We start from the raw sequence: 16,563 nt of genomic DNA, 5'->3' as shown, positions 1-16,563 counted from the left end.
CTGCAACCTCCACCTCCCAAGTTCAAAGGATTCTCCTGCCTCAACCTCCCAAGTAGCTGGGATTACAGGCACGCACCACCATGCCTGGCTAATTTTTTGTACTTTTAGTAGAGATGGGGTCTCACTATGCTGGCCAGGCTCATCTCGAACTCCTGACCTTGTGATCCGCCCACCTCGGCCTCCTAAAGTGCTGGGATTACAGGCATGAGCCACCACGCCTGGCCTTAAGGTTCAATTTTTAAAAACAAGTTTTAAAAAAAGAAAACGTCTTTATTTTTACCAATGTAGTTCCTACTTCCATGGCTTTTATTTCAAAGTGTAATCCAAATTTCCATCTGACATTTTTCTCCTTTAGTCTGAAGAAACTTATTTGACATTTCTTTCAATGCAAGTTTGTGGTGCTGAATTCTTCTAACTTTAGTTATTTTAAAATGTCTTTATTTCAACATCATTTTAAAAAAATGTTCACTGGTTATAGAATTCTAGATTGACATGTAATCTTTTCTTTCAGTATTTTTAAGATAGAATTTCCGTGTCTTCTGGCTTGCATTGCTGTCTTTTTTATAAGAAATACAATACTTTTTATTTATGTTTTCCTTCTATTTGTGGTGTATTATACTTAGTGTTTTGTTGCTTTTTAAGGTTTTCTCAGACCCGGAGCAGTGGTTCATGTCTGTAATCCTAGCACTTTGGGAGGCCAAGGCAGACAGATCACTTGAGGCCAGGAGTTTGAGACCAGCCTGGCCAACATGGTGAAACCCCATCTCTACTAAACACACACACACACAAAATTAACTGGGCATGGTTGCTCATGCCTGTAATCCTATCTACTTGGAAGGCTGAGGCACAAAAATCGCTTGAACTCAGGAGGTGGAGGTTGCAGTGACCCGAGATTGTCCCACTGCACTCAGCCTGGGTAACACAGTGAGACTGTCTTGAACAAAACAAAAAACAAAACAAAAAAAACAAAAAAAAAAAAAGTTTGCTTTTTATCATTGTTTTTTTCAGAGATATGTCTATGATAGTTACACAAGTTTTTATTGTTGTGTATATGTTCAATCTGCTTGTAATTTATTGAATGCTTAGGATCTAAGAGTTGATATTTTCAGCAAATTTGGAAAATTTGGGGCTATTTCTTCAAATACATTTTCTATCCCAATTTCTTTCTCGTTTCTTCCTAGGAGTCCAATTACATGTATTTGAGAACATTGGATATTGCCACACTGTCTTTAAGACTGTCATTATTTAATATTTCAGCATTTTTATTCTATGTGCTTTGTTATTTTTTAAAGTGATTTCCTCAGCTTTTCTGATATTGTTTCCACAGTATCCAATTTACTAACTAGTTAAGTGATTAACTAATTTTAGATATTTTAGGTTTTAAGGTCTGGAATTTCCATGTAAACATTTTGTACAATTACCATTTCTCTACTGAGATTCCCCATCTGTTCACTCATTAAGCTCATTAGTTCCTTTATATCTGTCGGCTAATTCCAACCTCTTTGTCATTTCTGGGTCTATAATTACTGACTTTCAAAAAATTAATTAGTTATTGGTCACTTTTTTATATCTAGTAATTAAAATGAAAATTATGGTGGATATTGTGAAATATCACTTTATCAAAAGTCAAGATTTTTTTTTACGAGTGATTGTTTGGTTTTGGTAGACAGTTTACTAACAGTTTTTGCTTCATTTTCCAATGGTCTGTAAAAGCTTTGTAAAGGTGGATATAAAGTCAGTCTTGGCCGGGCACTGTGGCTTATTCCTGTAATCCCAGCACTTTGGGAGGCTGAGGCAGGTGGATCACAAGGTCAAGAGATTGGATACAAAAATTAGCTGGGTGTGGTGGCACACTCCTGTAGTCCCAGCTACTCGGGAGGCTGAGGCAGGAGAATCACTTGAACCCAGGAGGCAGAGGTTGCAGTGAGCCAAGATCATGCCACTGCACTTCAGCCTGGGCAACAAGAGCGAGACTCCGTCTAAAAAAAAAGAAAGAAAAAAAAGTCAGTCTTACAGGTCTAGAGTAGATAGATGCACTTCTACTGCACTCTCAGGTCTCAGATAAATGCCTGGTTTTTCAGCGAGGTCTCTGTGTGCTGCTTGGTATTCCTCCAAGAACTTAAGGAGAAAGCGATGTACATTTCCATGGCTGCTTCTCAGCACCACTTCTTCCTGTGCTTTTCCCTTTCCTGTACATGCAGCCTGCCTGGCAGCCTTGAACTCTGATTTCTGACTACCCATTTCATTGAGATCTCTCTTCTCTGCTTGGACAGCACATCTCCGCCTTATTTCTAGAAAGTGCCTCCAGGCAAAAGGCTGGAGCCGTCAGGAAGCTCAATTTATGTGTTTTCATTCTTTCAAGTATCACAGCCCTATAGTGCCTGTGTTTAATTTTTATAATTGTTTATCGTGGAAAGGTCATTCTGGTTATAACAGTTACTCTGTAAGAGAAATGCAAGTTGCTCTTGACAATATTTTACTTTGCATTGTAGTTATTCTTGTATATGCCTTATCTTTCTTAGCAGACCAGAAGCACCCTGAGGGCAGAGTCCACGCATTCTTTATCTTTGCTTTTTCTCCAGAGCATTCTACACAGCCTATATGCTATTTATTATAATTATTTAATTTGATTAAATATTTAATGAAAAATCTTTAGAATAAATAAATAAAATGAATGAAACAAAACACTTTATGAACTTTTGGAATAATTTCAAAGGCCACAAAATCCATTACACAGACGTTTTCTTCGACTCATCAGTTACTTTGTTTTCTGCAGCAATCACAAGAATATCTAAGTTCCTCATACTACATTCTTCCCCTGCTGATTCACAAATTTATTATAATCAGAAAGCATGTGAAAAACTGAGAAATGGGAGAAAACAATCACTGACTGCCATTTGGTAATAGGAGTAATTATTAGGAGTCAATTCGAGCATTGCTTTTAATCTTTTGAGTTGCTTTGCTGGTTGTCATTCTCTATAACTACTAAAAAGTCCAACTAGAATTTGTTTTCTTGGTCACACAGGCAAAGATAATGTTTGGAGTTCAGTGGTCAAGAAAACCCTGATGACTGCACTTCTGTATGTTTTTGTTTAACTTGTGGACAAAGACTTATGGATAGGTGCAAAAAATAAGTCCTCTTTTGCAATCTGGAACTCATTGTTCAGTATGAGTTTTGATACATATAAGAAGGGATATTATGATACCTGAGACAGTTAACTGATGGGAGTATTGATAACCATAGAGGTTGGTTCCAGGCCAGGCTCAGTGGCTCATACTTGCCATCCCCATACTTTGGGAGACTGAGGTTGGAGGACTGCTTGAAGCCAGGAGTTTAAGGCCAGCTTGGGCAAGAAAGTAACACCTTATCTCCACAAAAAATTAAAAATTAGCTGGGTTTAGGGGCATGTGCCTGTACTTGCAGCTACTCAGGAAGGGGAGGCTGAGGCAGGAGGATAGACCCCAGGAGTTGCAGGCTGCACTGAGCTTTGATGGCACCACTGTACTCCAACCTGGGCAGCAAAGACAGACCCTGACTCTTAATTTTAAAAAGATTGATTCTAGGACTGTAGAATAGATAGTTAAAAAGCATGGGATATGAGGGAAATCCTCAGCTGTATTAAATTTGTGTTCCAATTTCATGTTGACTTGATACAGAAGATGGCATTTGGTTTTAAAAGCTTTTATCTTGAGAACATGATGTCTGGAGTTAAAGGTATTGACATATTCCACACATCTGTGCTATTGAGTATGATCGCTTAGGGCATCAAATTGAGAACGAGGCAGATCCACCTATACTAAAAATGACCCTAAAGTAAGTTGGTTAAAGAAATTAGACCCCAAAGATTCTTGATTTTTCCATAGGTGAATTTTGAAGTCTTCATCAGTATATCCATGTAAAAAGGAGATGACAGAAACCAAAATAAAATAATTATGGGCTGACAGGACAACTGGATTAAAATAAGCATCAGTTTCATTAAAAAGGGCTAACTTGAAGATAAATCATTTGAAGATAAATTTTGACACCAGTTCTTTAGAGGATCTAAAGTGACCTTGATGGAGAGTGAAAGAAATCACAACATGGAATTCCTCGAATAAAAATTTATAATGTTATGTACACACAATTTAAAAAAAAAACCTCTTTACGCTGTTAAAAAAGAAAGAAAGAACGAAAGAAAACCCTGATGAAGCCGCACCTGTTTGGGGTACAAGAGGACACACGTGTTCCATGTCATGAGGGTCGAAGCAAGAGTCTGCCTCACATGAACACAGATATTTTCCTTTAAGCTAGAAGATGAACTTTATTTTCATTTTTTAAGATTCTCAAGGTAATTTATAGATGAGAAGCTAGAAATAAAGGTTGTAGCCTTTATTTCATATGACATCATTTCTAGAAAATGACTGAGCTTGCCAGCAAGGAATTGCCCTAGTGATTTTTAAATGATTCCAGTTAATTGAGTTATTGAGACCTTTTTTCTCTGTGATTTTCTCCCTCATCTACTTGAGCATTTTGCTAATTCTCATACTTGAGTAATTCCTAAAGTCTCTCATCTTTTCTCCTGTTCCTAGAAGTGTCATGTAAACTTGGAGATCATGCTAACTCCACATGTTCCCCAGCTTACCTGGATCCTCCATTTGGCTTCTTAGTCAACCCTTGTCGACTTCCCTGTAAATCCCACACAGACATTGTCCTTTATACCTGATGACCTCCTGAATCCAAAAGCTACGTTTTCCACTGTCTGCCAAAATCTTTCACTGGATATCTGGAGAACATTTTCCTTTATGTGTCCATTGTGAACCAAACGAGAACAAACACTACATTGTCTTCTCTTTTGCCCTTTTTACCTATTCTGCAAACTACCCTATGTGACAGCTTTGTAGAATTGAAACTCAAAAATTGTTCTGACCCTTTTTCATCCTCTTTGCCCTCACAGCCTAGTCACTTTTCTAAAGATCCTCTGCCACATGTCCTGGATATCCATCCTGGACATCTGATGGACCCTGGTGTCTCTTCCTGTCACTAATCTTGCATGTGACTTCCATTTTGTAGGACTGAAATTTTCTAACTTGGGTAACGATGTCATTTTCTGTTTTAAAAATTCCAATAAAAACTTCAGTGCATTTCTGTCATTAAATACATGCACCTTAGTCCAACATTTAATGGTTTTCAGTGTTCTCCCTTAAAACAGGGCTATCCCTTTTTCCTTTTTCTCCACTGTTTCTCCTACGTTTCTTGTGCTATAACCGAAGTGAACTCTAAGCAGGTTCCTAAATATCTGTTCAACTTTCCCAGCTCTGTGCCATGGTTAATGCTGTTCTGTGTACCAGATGTGCTGTCCCTTTCCTCCTTCCTTTTATATCAACCTGCTAACATCTTACCCAGCCTTTAAAACTGCCTAATTTTTCTAAAGTCTTTAGTGACAAGTACAGCTAGATACACTGTTTCACTCTTCTTTGAAATTCTATGTTCCATTACTAGTACTTCTACAGGGATGCTTGTTCATTTAGACAAGTATTTACTGATACTTTATATTGATTGCTGTGCTTTTATTATTTGTGTACTTTTATTGTGATTTTCTGAGCTTAGTTGATGATACCTTTATGAAGAAATGTATTAGGTTTTACTCATGTTTTAATGTCTGACTTATAGCTGTTATCACAGTAGATGTGGCACTGTAGTTATTGCAAGTCTTGTCTCTCAAGGATAAAGTCTTATCTTGTTATCCTTCAAAAGGGCAAGATGTTCATTCTCACCACATACAATTGCATTGTCCACTGTGCCCTGCCATGATTTTCACATTTCACTCAATACCCATGGTCTGCATCAATCTGGAATCATGCATTCTGCCATCTGTCCCTTTCCTTGGAAGTCCTGCTGGCTGCAAAACAGCTGAGATTTACTAATGGGTTAATATGTTACTTCTCCCCTAATTAAAACTATCGGTATTTAACAGGAACTTGGCCTAGATAAGGGGTGACTCAACTCTAGAGAATTTCTGAGTGGCTGGTGGACTGATGGGATGATATTTTGGGTCTGGAACAGTTTTCAATGCCTGATAAGTGGCTGACAAGTTTATCTGTGTCTGAGAGATAGCATAGGAGATTCCTGTAAACATGCATCCATGCACTCACTCACAAATGTACCAGGGCCCTGCAATCCTGTGAACGCCAGGTTCCTAAGAACAGTAGTAAGGCTCACCTACCTTTGTTCCTCAGGGAGCCAATGAGGGCCCAGCCATTGCACAAGTCTGGATTCGTAGGAGATCACTTTTTATTCCAAATCACATCCTAGTTTTTGTCTTGGTCTGAATGGAAACATTAGGGGAAACACAGAGGAAAACCAGAAAGGAATCTCCAGCAACTAGTGGGAATATTAATATTTTAAGATCCCATCTCTACCTTTAATGGTAAGTTTACTTCTGTCTCTAGATTTTACCCACCCCCCCTTCCCTGGACCCATAATAACAATGGAATATTTTTATAATAATAGAATATTTATCCATGAGTTGGGGGAATAATCAGACCCTTAATATTGTGCTATGAAAGACAGTACATTTCTGCTCTAAAATCTGATGAAATCTACTCTTCCAAGAAAAACCAAAGGCAGGTTCTAATAAAACATCTTTTGATTAGTGCTTCTGTTTTTGTAGATGTGGCGTGGTACTGATGGTGGTGTCTCGTCCATTCTTTCAGACACGTATTTCACATAAATGCACTAAATAAAACAATGCAGTTTTCTTTATTTCTCTACACATACAAATACACATGCAGACACTCATGCTTTTGGCAATTAAAAATACATTATTTTAGATAATTTGGTGACAGAGGTCAGCAAATTAACTCAGAAAATATAGATAACTTTTCTTTTAGACCTGTTAAACAGCATTTTCCATGAAAATAACATTGCGGTAAATGGATATGCTAGACAAGGCCGGGCGCGGTGGCTCACGCCTGTAATCCCAGCACTTTGGGAGGCCGAGGCGGGCAGATCAGGAGGTCAGGAGATCAAGACCATCCTGGCTAACACGGTGAAACCCCGTCTCTACTAAAAATACAAAAAATTAGCCGGGCGAGGTGGCGGGCGCTCGTAGTCCCAGCTACTCAGGAGGCTGAGGCTGGAGAATGGCATGAACCCTGGGGGGCGGAGCCTGCAGTGAGCGGAGATCGCGCCACTGCACTCCAACCTGGGGCACAGCAAGACTCCGTCTAAAAAAAAAAAAAAAATTGATATGCTAGGCAGGAAACGAGAAACATTCCTTTATAATAGGTCACTGCATATCTGATAGATACATCTGATGGGCTCACCTGGTTTTGCCATAGTCCTCAATCTTGGGTCAGTTTTATTGAAGCTAAAAATTGTAAGGTTAATGAGTGATAGGTAAAAATTATATATCAATAATCACTTAGATGAATGATTTTTTAAAAAAAGTTTTTATAAATATTTCAGAAAGTTACTACAGAGTCTACAATTTTATAACTAAATGTCTCACTGAGAACCAAGTACACAAAAATATACCACATGAAAAGGAATTAAGCTAACATTTTAATTGAATAATATAAATAAATACCAAGATTTACAAAGAACACAGGCATCCATGCACATGTATAGTTTCCATGTTAGTACAGCTTTGAAAATATTAGGAAAAGGTCTAGCAAAGTTACCAGTCTTACCAATATAAAGACAGTTTGGATTTTTGTTGAAAACAAAATCAAATGAAACAGAACTTAAATTATAAAAAAATGCAAACACACACCCACATGAGTAATTCCATGAGTATTTAGATTTCAATAGTTTTGTACATCTTGTGAACACAGGCTCTTCATTTCTTCTCATTCCACAAAAGATAATGTATAAACTAAAATGGGGGTAAAACATGAAAAATAAGAAGGAGATAAAGTAGAATCAAACAGTTTTTTTCATTCATTCATTCAACAGATATTTATTAAGTATCCACTATTTACCTGGAATTTCATGTTTTAGTATTATAGTGCCTATCATAAATTCCAATAATAAAGCCTTCTCAATTATTATTTTTTTAATTGAAGAAATGGTGATATGGTTTAGATCTGTGTCCCCACCAAATCTCATATTAAATAGTAATCCTCAATACTGGCGGTATGGCTTGATGGGAAGTGACTGGATCATAAGGGTGGATTTCTCACGAATGGTTTAGCACCATGCCCTTGGTGCTGTCTTTGCAATAGTGAGTTCTTGAGACATCTGGCGTTGAAAATGTATGGCACCTCCCCTCTCACTCTTACTCCTGCTCTCACCATGTAAGATGCTTGCTCCTCCTTTGCCTTCTGTCATGATTGGAATCTTCCTGATGATTCCCCACAAGCAGGTGCTGTCATGCTTCTTGTACAGCCTGCAGAACTGTGTGCCAAGGAAACCACCTTTCTTTTAAATAACCCAGTCTCAGGTGTTTCTTTATAGCAGTGCAAGAATGGTCTAAGAAAATTGGTACTGAGAAGTGGGGTATTGCTATAAAGATACCTGAAAATGGCCGGGCGTGGTGGCTCACGCCTGTAATCCCAGCACTTTGGGAGGCCTAGGCGGGCGGATCACAAGGTCAGGAGATCGAGACCAACCTGGCTAACGTGGTGAAACCCCGTCTCTACTAAAAATACAAAAAAACCAAAAAATTAGCCAGGCGTGGTGGTGAGCTCCTGTAGTCCTCTGAGGCAGGAGAATGGTGTGAACCCGGGAGGCGGAGCTTGCAGTGAGCCGAGATCACCCCACTGCACTCCAGCCTGGTTGACAGAGCAAGACTCTGTCTCAAAAAAAAAAAAAAAAAAAAAAAGAAAAGAAAGGAAGAAAGAAAATAATGTCGGGCTGGGCACGGTGGCTCAAGCCTGTAATCCCAGCACTTTGGGAGGCCGCGGCGGGTGGATCACCTGAGGTCAGAAGTTCAAGACCAGCCTGGTCAACATGGTGAAACCCCGTCTCTACTAAATATACAAAAATTAGCCGGGCGTGGTGGCGGGTGCCTGTAATCCCAACTACTCAGGAGGCTGAGGCAGGATCATTGCTTGAACCCAGGAGGCAGAGGTTGCAGTGAGCGGAGATCACACCATTGTGCTCCAGTGCACTCCAGCCTGGGCAACAAGAGCGAAACTTTATCTCAGAAAAATAAATAAATAAATAAATAATACAAAATTGAATTCATTTAATTTAGATTTCAGTTAAATAATTCTTATCAAAATGGTCCTGAGTAATAAGCTTTGGCCAAATTAATGAGTAGTAGCTATGAACCCCAAAAATTTGACAGGTCTCAGTTAATTTAGAAAGTTTATTTTGCCAAGGTTGAGGACGCACCCGTGACACAGCTTCAGGAAGTCTTGAAGACATGTGCCCAAGGTGGTCAGGGCACAGCTGGGTTTTATACATTTAGGGAGACATGAAACATCAATCAATATATGTAAGAAGTACATTTGTTCGGTCTGGAAAGGCGGGACAACTTGAAGCAAAGGCAGGAAAACTCCAAATGAAGCTGGGAGGCAGCTTCCAGGTCACAGATAGATGAGACACAAATGGTTACACTCTTTTGAGTTTCTGATTAGCCTTTCCAAAGCAGGCAATCAGATATACATCTGTCTCAGTGAGCAGAAGAGTGACTTTGAATAGAATGGGAGGCAGGTTTGCCCTAAGCGTTCCAGGCTTGAGTTTTCCTCTGTGATTTTGGGGATAAGATATTTTCCTTTCACATAGCCTACTGGTCCAAACACATAGAGTGAACAGAATTTCTCAGACTCTCTGCCATAAAAATGAAGTGGGAACTTCTCTTTTGCATTTGTATCATTACATATGTAGACACAGCCAGCAAGTTTCTTTCTAATGACTGCCGAAAAATTGAGCAACTCCAATTCCCAGATTTAAGGGGTCATGAAGGATACTCTGATTTAGCAATAATTTTATCCCTAAAATAGACTGTCACTTGGCATCCAACTGTCTTGTGGGCAAAATAGGTCATGGAGCAATGACTCCTTTAGCTGTTTTTGAGGTGGACTGTGGGACGCCGGGTGTCACTCGCTACGGGGCTGTGCCTTTGTATTCACATTTCTGGCCCCACAGGAGTTTCATAGATAACCTGATTTCACCTCTTTTTTCTCAGAGAGGCAGAATTATTGCTCACTCTATGCACCTGAAGTTTCATTTCTGTTTAAGAATAAGTCTTTGACACATAGAACATAGACAAACTGTGATGGAATTAGGCAATATCAGAAAGAGAATAGTATGTAGCTACAGAAAAATAAACATTAACTTCATAAACTATGGTACTTTTTGATAACAGTATTTGCAATTATCATTGCATAATTTTGATTGAGATCACAATTACCATCTAAAATCCAGATAAGTGTTTTGTCATGTGGTGAGCACAGTTTGTAAAAAGATTTATTTTGTAACCAAGGGGGTTTATATACATATAGACAGAGTGACAAATCCATAGATTTCATTTTAATAATAACAGAGTGAAGATAAAACAAAGGATATCTGGCAATTGCTTATCTTGAAATAGTCACCTAAGTAAAAATATTTAACAGAAATTTTTTGTTTGTGATATTTATGTAATTCATGTTACATAATTTTATATATTATACATTGTTATACTATGTGTACTAAATATAATGTAATATATTGGTGGAGATAAAACATGGTTTTATTTCTATAGGGATGAGAGAAATCTAAAATAGAGTCAATCTATTTGTGTGAATGCATTAAATACTACAGCAAATTTAAAGGGTAAAATAATAAAACATTCAATCTTCTAAAAAAGTTATTAAAACTTGGCAAATGCAGGAATGCACTATTAATGATTTTGTTTATTGGGATCTGAGCTATGTTCATTTATTATCAAATACTACTGCTTTTCTGAAAAGATAGAAACTTTTTATAGTCAGCATAAAAGCAGAAATAAGTCAATTACTATAATGATGGAAATAGTTGGAAATGCAATGTACAATTTCATATCAAATCAAATTCAGTGTGTTTCTTGGCCTGGTTTGCTAATTCTTTCTGCCACCATAAAATTTGGCTGCAACAGGGCAATAGAATACTGGTGAGAAAATACTGGGTACCACTTTTTTAAAAGGAGAAAGGAAGAAGTCAAACGAGTAAAACCAATGTGTGCAAAGCAGCACATGTTTACTCCCTTAACAACTGAAGAAGCGTAGCAATTTTGGATTAGAACCGCGGCGCGTGGAAAGGAGTTTGTCATTTGTGTTCACATCCTCAGGCGCTGAAAGGTATCACCTGGCAAGGGTCCTGCCCAGGCGAGCAGAGGCGACGCTGCCTCTTTCCTGGCTGTGTGCCCACATCCACAGCCTGTTCCTGCTTCCCCTCCATGTTAGAGGGGATGGTTCCAGGAGGCCGCATGGCACGTTAAAGCAAAACAAAACCAATGCCCTGCTCTTCTTCTTCATGCAGCTCCCATATTCACTATGACAGCCCAGAATTCCTCATCCTAATGATGGTGCAGGAGACTCGGGTTCTGGCCAGTCCTCTCTCCCCAGCAGCTCCTCCCTTCTCTGGCCTCCTTCTTGGCTGACGGAGTGATGGTTTCTTTCCATGAGAGACTCTGAGAAGAGCTTGACTTTAAAATATTAGGTTTGTTTTTCCTCCTGTTCTCCTTGGATTTCTTTTCTTTTTTTTTCTTTTTCTTTCTTTTTTTTTTTTTGAGACAGAGTCTCCCTCTGTAGCCCTGCCTGGAGTGCAATGGCGTGACCTCGACTCACTGCAACTTCCAGCTCCGGGTCCCGGTTCAAGCAGTTCTCCTGCCTCAGCCTCCCGAGTAGCTGGGATTACAGGCACGCGCCACCATGCCCAGCTAATTTTTGTATTTTTAGTAGAGACAGCGTTTGAACTCCTGACATTGTGATCCACTCGCCTCGGCCTCCCAAAGTGGTGGGATTACAGGCGTAAGCCACCGTGCCTGGCCAAGATTTCTTTTCTAAGAAAATAGAGAAAAAAATATATAGAATGTGTGTGTGTGTGTGTGTATACACACACTATATATATATACACATACACACACACACACTTTTATGCTGACTATAAAAATTTCTGGCCAGGTGTGGTGGCTCACACCTGTAATCCCACCACTTTGGGAGGTCGAGGGGGGCAGATCACCTGAGGTCAGGAGTTCAAGACCAGCCTGACCAACATGGCTAAACACGATCTCTACTAAGAATACAAAAATTAGCCGAGTGTGGTGGTGTGCACCTGTAATCCCAGCTACTTGGGAGGCTGAGACAGGAGAATTGCTTGAACCCAGGGGGCAGAGGTTGCAGTGAGCAGAGATCACACCATTGAACTCCAACCTGGGTCACAGAGCAAAAAAAAGATTCAATTTTTTTTCAAAAAAGCAGTAGTATTTGGTAATCAATTAACATAGCTCACATCCAAATAAACAAATTCATTAATAGTGCATTCCTTCATTGGCACTCTTCTAGTAAATTTTTTAAATGATTCAATGTTATATTATTTTACTGTTTAAGTTTGCTCTAGAATTTATTGCATTCATACAAATAAATGTTCTCTTTTTCAGATTTCTCTCCTCCCTATAGAAATAAAACCATGTTTTTTTCTCCACCAATATGTTAGATATATTTATTCCAAATAGTATAATATGTATAGTATATATAGCTACATACATACATAAATATATATTTTTTTCTTAGTGCAAAGTCATTGTTTCTTTGAGCCTAAAAAGCCATAAAAGTTGGCCGGGGGCAATGGCTCACGCCTGTAATCCCAACACTTTGGGAGGCCGAGGCGGGTGGATCACGAGGTCAGGAAATCGAGACCATCCTGGCTAACACGGTGAGACCCCATCTCTACTAAAAATACAAAACATTAGCCGGGCATGGTGGCGAGCACCTGTAGTCCCAGCTACTTGGGAGGCTGAGGCAGGAGAATGGCGTGAACCCAGGAGGCAGAGCTTGCAGTGAGTGGAGATCGCACCACTGCACTCTAGCCTGGGCGACAGAGTGAAACTACGTCTCAAAAAAAAAAAAAAAAGCCATAAAAGTACACATGGCACAAACACACACAGTGACAGTCTGGAGGTTTGGGGATGAGCTACCAACTCGATTTTTAAAAATATTTTCTTATATTGAGGTGTACTTTCTTTTCAATACCATTCATCTTCCCACAATCTCCCCCTTCAATCATTTGGGGAAAATATGAGCCTTTGAGAATTTAAAACCCCTATTTCGCGGGCAATTTTCTTTGTGTGCTTTGTCTTCTGACCACATTCTCTGTAACTCTGTCAGTTGATAGCAATCAGTATTTAGGATACATTAAGAGCATGGCAGAATCAATAATTTTTTTTCTTTTGCAGTTGAATTGGAAATTCATGCTTTTAATTGTGTTTTCAGAGATAACTTGAGGTTTTGTGTTTTGGGGGTTTTGATTGTTCCTTAAAAGAAGGGGGTGGATATTTTAGAGCAAGAGTTACTTTTGTTTTCACAAAAGACACAAGTCTTATTTCATTGCTTTGTTTTTCCCCCAGGAGTTAGGTTAAAGGTTATCTCCCTAAAAACTTCAGACTGGTCATTTGGCTCCGTGCTAAGTAAATAACTTTGTTCTGAGGTCTTAACTTAGTTTAGGTAAACCCAGCAGCAGTTAGGGCTCTGGTGTTTTCATGTGCATAAACTGAACCTCAGAGGAAGTTAATGCATAGTATTGCTGGAATCTGTGGAAAATTTGACTTTTTAATTCTCTATATGTATAACGTGCTTGTTAGGCCATTTAGCTGAAAACGCATCAGCAGAGCTCAAAATAGAAATACGTATGTCTAATTATGTGCATAAACAATAAGCCAAGATTGCAACATCTGGTACTTTTGTGCAATCATGAATACCTGGCTTTAGGCTTCCCAGCATGGGGGATCGTTTTGGTCAAGGGCACAATGACACTCCCTGGGTTCGGATAACATGGGTGTGAAAGGAGATGCAAATAGGCCTGTTCATTCCAGTCATCGGGACTCCAGAGGCTGATTTTCTAGTTCATGGTTTTATCCTCGTTTTTTTTTTCTTCCTATCTTTAGTACAGTGAACTTCTGTATTTTTTCATTGCTTGTCTTTCTAAACCAAGTTGGTATTGAGGGGGTGGTGTAGTGACCCTTTCATATTATAATTCTTTGTTTTTTGGGGTTATTTATGTTTCTTGTCAATGTTTACCTTCTCCCTCTAATTATTCCTTTGCAGGATCATGCATTTATAAGGCTGGACAGGAATTTAAGGGGCCACCTTGGGAAAAAGAACTGAACGTGTGCTGAGCAGCTACCATGAGCTGGGCTCTTTCACCTGCTTTCTGGGTGAACTCCCAGCCCTCAAGTCTTTGGACTTGGACAATCTGTACCTGGAAAGAAACACAACCACAGTCCAACCCATTCTTCAGTTATATTCAAGAGGCCAAGCAAGGGGAAATCATTTACCCACGTTTCTATACCTTCTTTGCTGGTGCTAAGTGGGGATGGAGAGTGAAACCAAAAACTAAAGCCATCATAAGAACAATAAAGACAAACTGTTCCTCTGAAAGAACAAATGTTTTTGTAATCGCAGACACATTTATTTAGCTGCCGTATAAGCCAAATACTGTTTTTCCTCTCAATAGACATTTGACAGTTGTTCTTACATAGATGTCCATGCATGATGTTTCGTCAAATATCCACATAGAATCTGCCACAGCGCTGTGTTCCCACACCCCAACACACACAGTCCAGTGTGTTTGGTATTAGAATTCTTCGAACTGTGGGCTAAGGACATTGTTTGGAATGATTTGGATTCCAATCGGTGTTCTGCCCACTGGACGAGACTGCTCTGAGACAGTGTGGGAGGTGAGCCGAATATCAGACAGTGTGAAAGCCACTCACGTCTGGCCTCTGCTTGGTGAGCTAGAGGAAGCTGCGTAAGTGAGTGGGAAGAAATAATGAATTGCTTGCAGGAAAGTATGTGAGAATCCACTGAACAAGAGGCGGTGCTAATCAACACAGGGACTCTGACACTGTTTTAAAATAGATGCTTCCAGACTCCAAGAGGAAGGAGGGAGGACAGAATGTCTTAAATTTCTTTCGAGCCCTTCTGTTTTCTAAACAATGAAATAAAAAAAAAAAAAAGAATGTGGGTAAAATAGCTTCCACCCACATGATACCATAGACATAGCAATACTATATTTCCTAGTGTTATTTTGGATTAATAACTCTCTTGTACTGTAAATTATTTACAATTTGGTCCTCATTTTTTTCTAAACTATCCATAAAATTTCCATTTCTCTTAATTCAAGATCCAACTAACTGGTCTAGAAGAATTTCTCCAACATTTCAAGTTGTCTTTGACCACAATTTCCTTTTGACACTTAAACATATATACTCTCTTTTAAAGAAATGCCTTTTTTTCTTAACTCTGTCTATCCCTCTAAACCCTCCTAAATAAATAATTTGGGGGTACATTGTACTTATTTTTTTCCTTTTAGCTACACCTGCTGAAATGGGATAAATTTTACTTCTCCTATTGCACTTTTTTCTTTCTTTTTTTTTTTTTTTTTTTTTTGAGATGGATTCTCTCTCTGTCGCCCAGGCTGGAATGCAGTGGCGTGATCTTGGCTCACTGAATGCTCTGCCTCCCGGGTTCACTCCATTCTCCTGCCTCAGCCTCCCTAGTAGCTGGGACTACAGGCGCCTGCCATTACGCCCGGCTAATTTTTTGTATTTTTTTTAGTAGAGACAGGGTTTCACCATGTTAGCCAGGATGGTCTTGATCTCCTGACCTTGTGATCCACCCGTCTGGGCTCCCAAAGTGCTGGGATTACAGGCATGAGCCACCGCGCCCGGCCTGCACTTTCATTTTAAAATATGTTAGTGATTTGAGATCTGTGTTCATATTTATCTCTACATCTAGGTTGTAATAACCTTGAGGGCAAATGCCTCGACAGAGCTTAATCCCCTGCATTTCTGTACCCAAGACTGCATGCAGTGCCTCTGTGTAATATCATGGCATTGTATGTTACAGACCAGATGAGGTCTTGGTTAATTAAATATTTTCATATGAGTAACTCATCTTTTCAGTGAGATCATAAACTCTGCAAGAGCTGTGCACTTGACTCCGTCTGGTACTTGACAAATGGTAGGTATTTAAGCGAAACATGGATCAGTTGAAATAAGACAGTGGGTAAGAATCTGTGTGGAACATATGCTAGCATCCTGCTATTCCTACACATTAGTACCATATGTACTACTTGCTAGATGCTGCCTTAAGTAGTTTTCAGGCATTACCTGATTTGTTTCTCCTACCCTAAGGTATAGGTATAATTACTATTCTTATTGATAAGCAACAAAATTAAGGCACAGTAAGGTAAGCAAATTGCCCAAGTTCATATCACTCAGAACTAGTAGAACTGGTATCTCACCCAAGTTTTCTTTCTCCAAGATCAAGCCATTATTCAGTAATACTCTAAGTCAGGGGTCCCCAACCCTGGACAAGTAAGGGCCTGCTAGGAAGCAGGCTGCATAGCAGGAGGTGGGTGGCAGCCAAGGGATCAAAGCTTCATCTGTATTTACA

The 16,563-nt window shown here is 39.3% G+C and overlaps 1 non-coding gene across 1 annotated transcript; it reads left to right on the top strand.

The window, feature by feature from the left end:
- The first annotated feature begins 3,071 nt into the window (after positions 1 to 3,071).
- Positions 3,072 to 3,199, top strand: LOC115936125 (small nucleolar RNA SNORA40). Its single transcript, XR_004071705.1, has one exon. It is a non-coding gene; the product is annotated as a small nucleolar RNA SNORA40 (small nucleolar RNA).
- The last annotated feature ends 13,364 nt before the right edge of the window (positions 3,200 to 16,563 follow it).

The sequence above is a fragment of the Gorilla gorilla genome, chromosome 8 (assembly GCF_029281585.2).
Source record: "Gorilla gorilla gorilla isolate KB3781 chromosome 8, NHGRI_mGorGor1-v2.1_pri, whole genome shotgun sequence".
Lineage (NCBI taxonomy): Eukaryota > Metazoa > Chordata > Mammalia > Primates > Hominidae > Gorilla > Gorilla gorilla.
The sequence above is the reverse complement of the archived record's forward strand: the minus strand, read 5'-3'. Positions and strand labels throughout refer to the sequence as shown.